This window comes from Schistocerca americana, chromosome 3 (assembly GCF_021461395.2).
Source record: "Schistocerca americana isolate TAMUIC-IGC-003095 chromosome 3, iqSchAmer2.1, whole genome shotgun sequence".
Taxonomy (NCBI): domain Eukaryota; kingdom Metazoa; phylum Arthropoda; class Insecta; order Orthoptera; family Acrididae; genus Schistocerca; species Schistocerca americana.
In genome coordinates this window covers 509,585,091-509,597,163 of record NC_060121.1, presented here as the reverse complement: position 1 = coordinate 509,597,163, position 12,073 = coordinate 509,585,091, and the positions used below count along the sequence as shown (strand labels likewise).

The 12,073-nt window shown below is 44.7% G+C and overlaps 1 protein-coding gene across 2 annotated transcripts in view; it reads left to right on the top strand.

Moving 5' to 3' along the window:
- The window catches only part of LOC124605210 (CYFIP-related Rac1 interactor B), a 426,653-nt gene that overhangs the window by 145,632 nt on the left and 268,948 nt on the right, over window positions 1-12,073 (top strand). For both annotated transcript variants that reach the window (XM_047136748.1, XM_047136749.1), the window contains exon 2: window positions 6,892-6,988. The gene's annotated coding sequence lies outside the window, so the exon portion shown is untranslated. The remainder of the gene's footprint in view (window positions 1-6,891; window positions 6,989-12,073) is intronic.

Genomic DNA, 12,073 nt, shown 5'->3' with positions numbered 1-12,073 from the left:
GGCATTCTTCCTCTTCCTCAAACACGCTGTGGTTCTGAATCTGGTGCTGTATTTTATCAATCCGGGCTCCGTTAACAAGCCAGACATTCCTTGCTCCGCTGTGGTCATGCATTTCCAGCCAGGTTTTGCTGTTCGTCTCTAGGACGATTTCTAACACCTTCGCCGCGCGGGGTAGCCGCGTTGTCTCAGGCGTCTGTCACGGTCCGCGCGGCTCCCCCCCCCCCCCTCCCCCCCAGTCGGAGGTTCGAGTCCTCCCTCGGGCATGGGTGTGTGTCGTCCTTAGCGTAAGTTAGTTTAAGGTAGATTAACTAGTATGTAAACTTAGGGATCCATGACCTCAGCAGTTTGGTCCCATAAGACCTTACCACAAATTTCCAAAAAAATAAATAAATAAATTCCTAACACGTTAATAGTATTCAGAGTAGATGAATAACGTTCGCTGAATATATCTGCAGCTGTATATGCTGCTATTTCAACAGTTTCTGCCTCCACAGTGAAAATGATTCGGTACCGGTTTGCAAATGCACGCTTTGAGCACTCGTCGTTTTGCGTATTCAAAAAATGGTTCAAATGGCTCTGAGCACTATGGGATTTAACTTCTGAGGTCATCAGTCCCCTAGAACTTAGAACTACTTAAACCTAACTAACCTAAGGACATCACGCACATCCATGCCAGAGGCAGGATTCGAACCTGCGACCGTAGCGGTCGCGCGGTTCCAGACTGTAGCGCCTAGAACCGCTCGGCCACTCCGGCCGGCGTTTTGCGTATTGGCACCCGTGCATTTTCTGGGCGAAATTCGTAAATGGTCCAGTCTTTTCTTAAACTAATTCATCGAGCGCCTACAGCTACCTATATTTCGGTCTGTGCACGGTTCCATTCAACACGCTGTAACTCCTAGCGTGCTTTCAAAATCGGTAAATCCTTTTGTAATCACAATCTATATATACTTCAGGGATGCAAATTATGTAAAAAAAAATCAATTTTTCATCGGTCTCGATCAGAACCTCCCCTTAAGTACAATGTACCTACAAGGCGGTTACTTGCTCCATTTGATAGATTTTCTGAAATCTGCGGCCTTGGATCTTGATCTAATATCAAAAATACAGATCTTATATCGTGCACTACATAATAACACACATTAGAAGGGAAAGTTAGTAAGGAAAAATAACATCACTACACAGAAATCTGCATTTGTATTGAGAACATACGTTACTTCTACCAACTGTATCTGACCCCCCGAGGTGGAGGTCGGTAACGCATGCCTGTAAACTCTGTGACCAAGCTTCCCGTCTGGCCTGCAGTAAACTTCCACGTCGAGAAAAGGCAATACCCTGTTCATTTCTATCTACATGGTAAAGTGAATTTTGCTGTGCTGCTGGTTGAGATGTTCGTGGAAGTTCTGAACCTCTTCCTCTCCGTGTGGCCAGATAACAAAGGTGTCATCAACGTTCTGGGCGTAATGGTGCGGACTGGAGTGCTGTTTCTTCGAACGCTTGCATAAAAATGTCTGCTGCGGCAGGCGAAAGAGGGGAACCCATAGCTATACCGTCCGTCTGCTCATAAAAATACCCTTTCCACCTGAAATAGGTGGTCGTCAAACAGTGGCGCACTAGCTCGCAGATATCAGGTGCGTTCCTCTAAGTCGTTCATGGTGTCCGTCACGGGTACATTCGTGAATAAAGACTTCACTTCAAAACTGACCATCAAGTCCGTATCCGAGACACGCTTTTCTTTCAAAAGTGCTGTAAAATGGGTGGAGTACTTGACGCATGAATCTGTATGGCTTACTAAACGTCTAAGCTTCGGAGCCAATTCTTTCGCTAATTTGTAGGTCGGTGAGTTAATACTACTCACTATAGGCCGTAAAGGAAAGGCTTCTTTGTGGATATTTGGTACACCATATATTCTTGGTGCCTGTGACAGTCGTGGAATGAGTCTTCGGGTCGTGTCAAAATTCATCCTAGTTTGCTTGAGCAGCGCTTGCGTCGATTTCATTATCTTGGGCGTCGGATGTCCCTTTATTCAAAAGATCCTCCATCCGCTCGTCGTAATCTACTGTGTCCAACACTACGGTGGCGTTTCCCTTGTCCTCCTGTATTACCACTTTCTGGGAATTGTTCTTCAGCTCCTTGATGGCTTTACGGAAGGACAGCTCTCGCAAAGCAACAGGCGCGCGGCAGGCCACAGTGGTGGAGGGTAAACAGAGCGCTGACGCGGCCTAGTCGATACTAGGCAGTTAGTAAACAACGCTACGCTGGAGTCGCCGCTCAGTTTCCTATTCGCCGATTCCCACCAATGGCAAGCAGTAAAGGAAACTCCAATGGAAAACGCCTATTTCCGCCAGTGACAACATGCAGTGCAAAGACCAATAAAAATAACTCCTAATACCCTTCCTCCTCACCCTCGCATCCAATGACAGCACTCCTCCATAGTATATAAGTAACCGAACTAGTGCTCATTCAGCAGTTAGCAATACACCCTGAGGAAGGCGCCTTGCAATAGTAGCCGAAACGTCGGAATTTTATAGATGACAATGCGGCCTCAAACCCAGAAGAATTTTATTGGAGGAGGACTACTGTTCTAATCACCGTCTGGCAATGCAGACCTTAATTTTCCATTATGTATGTAAGTCACTTATGGGAGAAGGCCGGGTGATTCCTTTGAAAAGGCCGCGGGCGGATGGATGGATGGATGAAGGAAGGACACGCGAATGACGTCGTCGAAGACGTTACACGTGACTAGACTGGACAAGTATGATGAGAAAGAAAATCGGTCTTCCCCTTTCCAAATGGCGACTCGACGCTAAATCTTGATCTTCTTTTTTTCGATAATTTACTTGGGTAATTAATGATCATTTTTTACCCAAAAAGTCTAAGCTGTTATGGCAAAGGAATTAAATTTCGATTAATTTCTCAGTCCAGGGCTCGCAGCAGTTACTGGAGGATTTCTCTATGCTTTTGTGGTGACGCCTTATACAAATAATTTTTATCATCTATTTCCTCTCCACAATTAATAACTGTCTGAAATGTGGATCCTGGTGTTTTCTTTCTTTTATGTACCTTAGACTACGACAAACAGATATTATTTATCAAGTAGATAATTTTCTCGTACGTAGGGATTCATAAAGCAAATGAGATTACCTTAACGCCAGTGCACAAGACTGGTGCAAAAATGGTTCAAATGGCTAAAGTGCACACCACGATGTGGTGTGGACTCGACTAATGTCTCAAGTAGAACTGGAGGGAATTGACACCATGAATCCTGCAGGGCTGTTCATAAATCCGTAAGAGTACGTGGGGTGGAGATCTCAACAGCATGTTGCAAGACATCCTAGATAAGCTCAATAACGTTCATTTCTGCGGCGTTTGGTGGCCAGCGGATGTGTTTAAACTCAGTAGAGTTTTCCTAGAGCCACTGTGCAGCAATTCTGGACGTTTGGGATGTCGCATTGTCCTGCTGGAATTGCCCAAGTCCATTGGAATGCACGATGGATATCAATGGATGCTTGGTGATCAGATAGGATGCTTACGTACGTGTCACCTGCCAGAGTCGTGTCTAGACGTATCAGGGGTTCCATATTACTCCAACTGCACACGTCCCACACCATTACAGAGCCTCCACCAGCTTGAACAGTGCTCTACTGACACGCAGGGTCCATGGATTCATGAGGTTGCCTCCATACCCGTACACGTCCATCCACTCGATACAATTTGAAACGAGACTCGTCCGATCAGGCAACATGCTTCCAGTCATCAACAGTCCAGTGTCGGTGTTGACGGACCCATGCGAGGCGTAAAGCTTTGTGTCGTGCAGTCGTCAAGGGTACACGAGTGGGCCTTCGGCTCCGAAAGCCCTTATCGATGGTGTTTCGTTGAATGGTTCGCACTCTGACACTTGCTGATGGCTCAGCGTTGAAATCCGCAGCAATTTGCTTTAGGGGTGCACTTCTGTCACGTTGAACGATTCTCTTCAGTCGTTGTTGGTCCCGTTCGTGCAGAATCTTTTTTCGGCCGCAGTAGCCAATCTAACAACTGCGCCAGACACTTGCTGTCTTACATAGGCGTTGCCGACCGCAGCGCTGTATGCTGTCTGTACCAGATTCTTTTGCGCTTCAGTGTAGATTCTGGCGGTATAGGGACCAAATGTAATGTCGGCTTCAGCCGTAGTGAAACGGTGACAGTAATTTGATCAAGGTACTCAGACATAAGTGTTGCTTTTCGGGAAGGAAGGAAGGAAGACCTGGCACCACGTGATTTACATCTTATCGCCAAGTTAAAAGAACATCTGTGGGGAAAGAGATTTTTCAATGGGGAGGACATTCACACAGCACGTCTTGAAAGGCTTCGTAGCGATAGAGTGGATTTCTGTCGTCGAGGAATTGAACGATTGGTAGAACATCTCGACCGTTCTCTACAGAGACTTTGTGACTATGTTGAAAAATGGTGTCATATGTATGTTTCACAATGAAGTGCAGTGCAGCATTCAGTAAAAGTCACTTCGCCTGCCACAATGATGTGCAACTTGCTTTTTAATGTCCCTTCGTGTCGTCCACCACTTCGTTTTAGGTTTATGCTTCTGTGCCGTGCCTTCTTACACCTTTTCACGTGAAACCAAGAGGTAAACGTGTAAAGAAAAATTTAAAATCTCTGTGAGAGACGTTAGACCTATGATTAACCAGATGCTGTACTAAAACGAAAGTTGTTCTTACGGGAGAATAATAAACAACTGTACATGAAGCGCAATCATTGAGGGTGCAGTGCAACAGCGACAGAAGAGAAATATATGATAGAGGGAAGCGGACACGTATCGGAATTTTCTTTTTTTCTTATTTTATGCTACCAAATTTAGTTTTGTTCTCCTGATGACTCGCATTGTTCGTTTTATCAGTGGGAAGGGAGACTGGAGATCATACTTTTTTTTTTGTGCGCAGAATGCTGTCAAATTGATAGAATATCGGTGCTGTAAATTTCCAAGGAAGACAATACCGTTCTTTTGTTACGTCGGCTGACGCAGCTGACGTGTTTTGTTAATATAGTTTTGACGTCCAGTGGTATTGTAAGTTTGCTTTTTATAAAGTTGTGTTAGAAAAGTAGGTACTTTTTCTTCCGATTGATTACCCAGTCGCCCGCATCTCGTGGTCGTGCGGTAGCGTTCTCGCTTCCCACGCCCGGGTTCCCGGGTTCGATTCCCGGCGGGGTCAGGGATTTTCTCTGCCTCGTGATGGCTGGGTGTTGTGTGCTGTCGTTAGGTTAGTTAGGTTTAAGTAGTTCTAAGTTCTAGGGGACTGATGACCATAGATGTTAAGTCCCATAGTGCTCAGAGCCATTTGAACCATTTTGATTACCCAGTCAAAGTTCGACACCAGTGGGCCATCTTTTCTGGAAACCTATTTCTTAAGGTGAGTCATGTATGACCTAACGTACAATGATTCTTTAGAGTACCGAAAGGGTTGACAGCATGGAATGTTTTACTTCACAGTATTCTCCCCTGCTGTCAGCGAGAATTTTGTTTTGAATTACTATCTCTGAGCATACCATAAAACAGTTTTTCGGCAGTATGCTAACAAAAAAAATGTAACATCGATGTGTGACATCGATGTGTAAAAGTCGATGCTTGCACAAAGCGTCAAAGCGTTACACTTTGGCGAGAACAATACATCAGTAAAAAGTGACGTACTGACAATCCTCATTAAATAATGTCAGCGTATTAGCTAAGAGGTAGGTGACACGCATCGTGCTATAAACTGAATCCACAGAAGATATAATATACGTGCCGAAACATAGGTCTGAGGATGGACAAGCTAGATCAATGAGAGCAGACGAATATGGCTTACCATCTTCGCTGTCATACTGATACTGAATTTCTGATATGAGCGCAGAGTCAGTTTGAGTTTCTCGATTCTTTTTCCTGTGAAGCGGAGTGAAAATCCCCATTGGGTCAGTCAGACTTCGCTCATTCGCGGTTTTCCTAAATCACGAGAGGCGGATCTGAGTTCGTAATGCATACGAGGGCTGAAACTTATATAGTGGCAACTATTTATTTACAGCTCGTACAAAATAGATACGTGCTTCAAAGTTCTACTACCCTTCAAAGTAGTCACCAGCATTGTGTATAACCCGTTGTCAGCGATGTGGAAGTCGTAGGATACTCTTAGCAGTGCCAGTTGTGTTGACAGTTCGAGCGGCGTGGTCTGTTGCCCGACGAATTTGTAGCAGTTCTGAAGAGAATAGCCGGCCGCGGTGACCGAGCGGTTCTAGGCGCTTCAGTCCGGAACCGCGCTACTGCTACCGTCGCAGGTTCGAATCCTGCCTCGGTCATGAATGTGTGTGATGTCCTTAGGTTAGTTAGGTTTAAGTAGTTCTAAGTGTAGGGGACTGATGACCTCAGATGTTAAGTCCCATAGTACTCAGAGCCATTTGAACCATTTGAAGCAAATGCCATGAAAAGTTTCCTTCAGTTCAGAAATCGAGTTGAACTTACGAGGCCGTAAGTCAGGGGAGTGCAGTAGGTGGTATAGCACTTAGCAGCGCCATCTGTCAAACAAATCAGTAACAGCTTGCACTCTGCGTGCTTGAGCATTGTCCTGCAAAATGTTGGTCAGGTCCTGCAGAAAGTGTCATCACTCCTGTCTCTAAGCTGTCCATTTTTGGAACACAGCCTAGTACCAGCTTGGAGACAGAAGTGACGACACTTTCTGCAGGACCCTTTCTGATTTGTATTCATAACTATGTCGCAAGACTTACAATTCATTCACGGTGTCTCAATGATTCAGCAATCTTATTCGTAAGTAATTACATTCAGAATGCCGGTGTACAGATCTTGATTAACTAATTCGTCATAATCAAAACGGAGTTCTCACAAAACTAAAGAAAATGTAAATTGTGTTTCAGGAGCTGCAGACCTCTGAAGAAGTGACGTGGAACTGACTTGATTAACACAGCGACTCTGGAGTAACTGCAGAGGAAGCCGCGGAGAGTGTAAACTAAGGTAAGGTAAGGTAAGGCAAGGCAAGGTCAACCCTGTTGCCGGTGTACCTGAGTCACGTTTCGACGGGACTCATGAACCTGTCCGCTTCTCTGCTTTTGAAACAGCTTGTCTATCGTCAGAGTCGCCGCTTCACGGTTTCCTGCCGGCACGAGGCTTACACCTCACGACAGTGTTTTTTCCTAGCGACCCAAATTAAACCATCAAGCACTCTCGTAAATCTCAAAGTAGATATTTGCTTTCCCGTAAAGTAAGACATTTCATAACATATATGTCGTATCATTAAGAAGTAATTTTTCACTTTGCATTGATATTTTCTGAATGGACAAAATCTTATGCTTCATCCAGACCAGTATTAACACTTTAGTATTTCCCAGGTAATACAGTAACATTTTAATTCGTCCATCGGCACCTTAGGGCATCCCCCCAAACTCTCATCAGCCAGTAGCTGATACCTAATTTTCAAAGTCGACAAATGCTTCTATAATGCAAGCTTCCAAGTCTGAGTCTCCACTCAACACACAGTTCAAATTTTTCTCAGGATGTTTCACACTATATTATTGCATTAGAGCCCCATTGAGAAACGCAAGTGTTGTGTGAATGATTGTGGCGAGCGTTGTGTAAATAGTGTTTGTGTTCCTGATAGCGATGAGAGAGAATCCCAGTGCAGGCGTATGGTCTATTCCTGTCAAATACCGCTGAAATGGTCGCAACTTGAAGTCCACATCCAGGTCCAACGAACGGATCGTATGGGTTCATTCCATGAGAGACTACTAAGACGTAACTAGTTTAACCGAGACACTGGCACGTTGTCTGATGAATCGTGCTCCACAATTTGTCCTCCGTTTACCGATCAAAACCTAATGATAAAAGTCTTATCCACCGCCAAAGTTTTAACCAGCTTCTTTCGGGATTAGTATCAGCATATGATTGGCGATGTCTTATTGTTACAGTCGCAATATTTTCTACAAATAATGTAAATGTCACATTGTATCACCAGCGCCTGTCGTGTAGGTTCCATGCCCACATCTACGGCAACTGACAAAGTCGATACAAAATTAACTATCTCGATCACACTTTATTTAACTACACAGATTAAGTGTTTCGACAAACTGCCATCATCGGATCTGTCGTAAGGCAACAGAGGAATAACTGCAAGATACACATTTCTTTCACATATTACTAGAAAGAAAAAATATACAAAAATTAATAGGGAAAAATAAGGTATAGACAGATAGAAAAGATACAAATCAAAACTTAATGTAAAATTGAGATCAGTATATCATGCCAAATAGTACTTAAACGTACCACATATACACTGAAGCGCGAAGGAAACGCCGGCCGCTATGGCCGAGCGGTTCTAGGCGCTTTACTCCACAACCGCGCTGCTGCTGAGGTCGCAGGTTCGAATCCGGCCTCGGGCATCGATGTGTGTGGTGTCCTTAGATTAGTTAGGTTTAAGAAGTTCTAAGTCTAGAGGACTGATGACCTCAGTTCTTCAGTCCCATAGTGCTTGGAGCCATTTTTTTGCCAAGGTACACAGTATCTCCGAGGTAACGATGACGTGGGGATTTTCCCGTACGACCATTTCACGAGAGTACCTTGAATATCAGGAATCCCGTAAAACATCAAATCTCCGACATCGCTGCGGCCGGAAAAAGATCCTGCAAGAACGGGACCAACGACAACTGATGAGAAATCGTTCAAGGTGACAGAAGTGCTACCCTTCTCCAAATTACTGCAGATTTCTATGCTGGGCTATCAACAAGTGTCAGCGTGTGAATCATTCAACGAAACATTATCGATATGTGCTTTCGGAGCCGAAGGCCCACTCGCGTACCCTTGGTGACTGCACGACACAAAGCTTTACGCCTCGCCTGGGCCCGTCAACACCGACATTGGACTGTTGATGACTGGAAACATTTTGCCTGTTCGGATGAGTGTCGTTTCAAATTGTATCGAGTGGATGGATGTGTACGGGTGTGGAGACAACCTCGTGAATCCATGGACCCTGCTTGTCAGTAGGGCTCTGTTCAAGCTGGTGGATGCTCTGTAATGGTGTGGGGCGTATGCAGTTGGAGTGATATGCAACCCCTAATCATAATAATGAGCTATGGCATCGGTGGCCGGGAGACCCCTCGCGGGGCGGTTCGGCCGCCGCTCCACAAGTTCTTTAACGCCACTACGGCAACATGCGAGTGAATGGGGGTGAAATGATGATGAAAGACACAAAACACCCAGTCATCTCGAGGCAGAGAAAAATCCCTGACCCCGTCGGGAATCGAACCCGGGATCCCGTGCCCGGGGAGCGAGAACGCTACCGCAAGACCACGAGCCGCGGACATGGAACACCTGATACGTCTAGATACGACTTTGGCGAGTGACACGTACGTAAGGATCCTGCCTGATCACTTGCATCCATTCATGTCTATCGTGTATTCCGACGGACTTGAGCAACTCCAGCAGTACAATGCGACACCCAACACGTCCAGAATTGCTACAGAGTGGCTCCAGGAACACTGTTCTAAGTTGAAACACTTCTACTGTCCACCAAACTCCCCAGACGTGAACATTATTGAGCATATCTTGGATGCCTTGCAATGTGTTGATTTGAAGATATTTCCAGCCCTCGTACTCTTACGGGTTTATGGACAGCCCAGCAGGATTCATGGTGTCAGTTCCTTCCAGCAGTACTTCAGACATTAGTCGAGTTCCTGCCGCGTCGTGTTGCGGCACTTCTGCGTGCTCGCGGGGTCCCTACACGATATTAGGCAGGTATACCAGTTTCTTTGGCTCTTCAGTGTAAGTAAATAACGGCGATTTCAAGTTCGTAGATGAAAAGGTAAAACATACGCCTGTCAAGAGCTGGCGTTCGTACCGCAAGAGAAGCACACACTGCTATAACAAAATTGTGATAAGCTTAACATTATGTAAATACAATACGGGTTAAATATATGCATTTTTCATTTGTTTTTGAGCCTGTGATACTTTTATGGCAACTGATTGCACTTATCTTGTCGTACGAACGCCATCCCTTGGTGGATGTATAATTTGTCATTCTTCTTGCGCCTTGTAATCGCCGGAATGCACTTATACATGGTACGTTTAACTACTACACTGTCTGAGCAAACAAGTGAAACATCCAGAAGGGGAGGAGGAAACGAAACCAACATAGGATTTGAGGTGGTATGTGATGTTTTTTCAGTGACCACAAAACTGAGTCAAATTTACAAAGAGCTTGGTAGTGTGAACACATTTATCAGTAGCCCGTTTTCTGGTCTGGATGCATGCATTCGTTCGTTTGGGAAGTGTGTCAAAAGCCGTAGTATTCTCTCCTGAGAAGTTGGTAACTATAGTTACCAACCGTGCGCAGGCAGGATGACGACTCTAGAGAGCGACCAAATGGTTTAAATTGCCCTGAAGATGACCCCATCGCGGGTCGAAACCGGTTGGCGGCAAAATAAATAATGCGATTGTGACTATCATTTTGAATAATTGGTCATACATATACCTGCAACTTTAATAATTTACATTCCTACCAATGGTACGTACGTGTACGAAAATACATTCGCCTCCGACCGTACCTTCTGGGTGCTTCACTTCTTTTGTCAGGCAGTGTATTTAACGTGATACACTATACTGACTTTCCCTCGTGTTTTGATTCGCATCTTTTCTATTTGTACGCACTTAAATTTACACTAAGTTCACAAATTTTCTTTTTGGTAATATATGAAAAATATGTATCCTGTGGTTATTGTGTTGATGTTTTGCCACATACCCTATGATGACAGCTTGTCGAAAGTAATCTGTGTGGATAAATAAAGTGCGATGGAGACATTTAACTTTGTTCATACTTGACGGTGACTTAAACAATGTATCGGTTGATGGAGGGCATCCTGAGGTATCAAGCAGGTTTGGGTAAGGGAGGAAAATGTGGACGGGTAAAAATTGTAGAGAGAGACATAGGCCATAAGCAGGTTGTAATAGATATAGATTTCAGTAGTTATTCACAGATGAGGAGGCTTACTCACAGTAGACTACCAGGGAGAGCTCCATCATATCAGTCTTTGGATTGAAGATAACAACAAGTGCTTCATCATGATCTCTGACCTATACGACTTTTTCCTCTCTTCCATTAAAAAGTTTTAATAAGAAAATCAACACTTAAGATTGCGATCCATTGACAACATTGGTGCGCTACGGGGTATAAAAAGCTCCAATTTCCTCCATGTATGACCACGTTGAGCTATGATCACACACGTTGGTGCATTTTTCCTGATGATACATCAGCGCTTTCCGTTAGGGCGTCGTCGCTGTCTTTTCTTATGTCTTTGCAGCCAGAAAATAAATTATTTGGGGAATTTTCGTCCACTTCCTGTAATTAACAACTTGCGTCCTTCCATTCGCCACAGTATTAGAGGTCTATACCTCACTGCCGTCAGTGAAAACTGTTAATGATGATTCGTTGCAAATAATTCAAGACACATTCAAGGATTTGTACTAAAACTGTTTAATCTGACAAAAGCGCCACATGCAAATTATACTTCTTTTGTTGTCCGCACAGCTGCTGTTCTCAACTATCATAAATGCACTGTCAAAAGCCTGAAACATGCAGGAAGAGAGTGAATGAGATTATGGAAGCTACCGACAGCGATGTGGAACCAAGTGTTGTGGCCAGCTTCACTAGGTGTCTCGGTTGCAGATCCATGGCGCGACCAGTCCGATCCAGGTGGTCCCACACATTCTCGAGTTCAGTAAACTCGTCCTGATGCTCCTCGAACCAAGCACGTACACTGCCAGCTATGTGACAAGATGCATTGTCTTGGTGGTAGATGCAATCGTGCAAGGAAAAACAAACGGCATGTGGGGGTGAACATGATCCCCAAAGACAGGTGCCTACTTGTGTTTATCCATTGTGCCTTCCAGAACGACGAGATCACAAAGGGAATGCCATGAAAACATTCTCCAGACCATAACGCTCCCTCAGTTGCTGCGGGGTGTTTTCTTTCAGAGATCTCACGCCGTACAAGTCAACGGCCATCTTTCCGATGGAGCATAAAACGTGATTCTCCTGAAAAGGCCACCAGT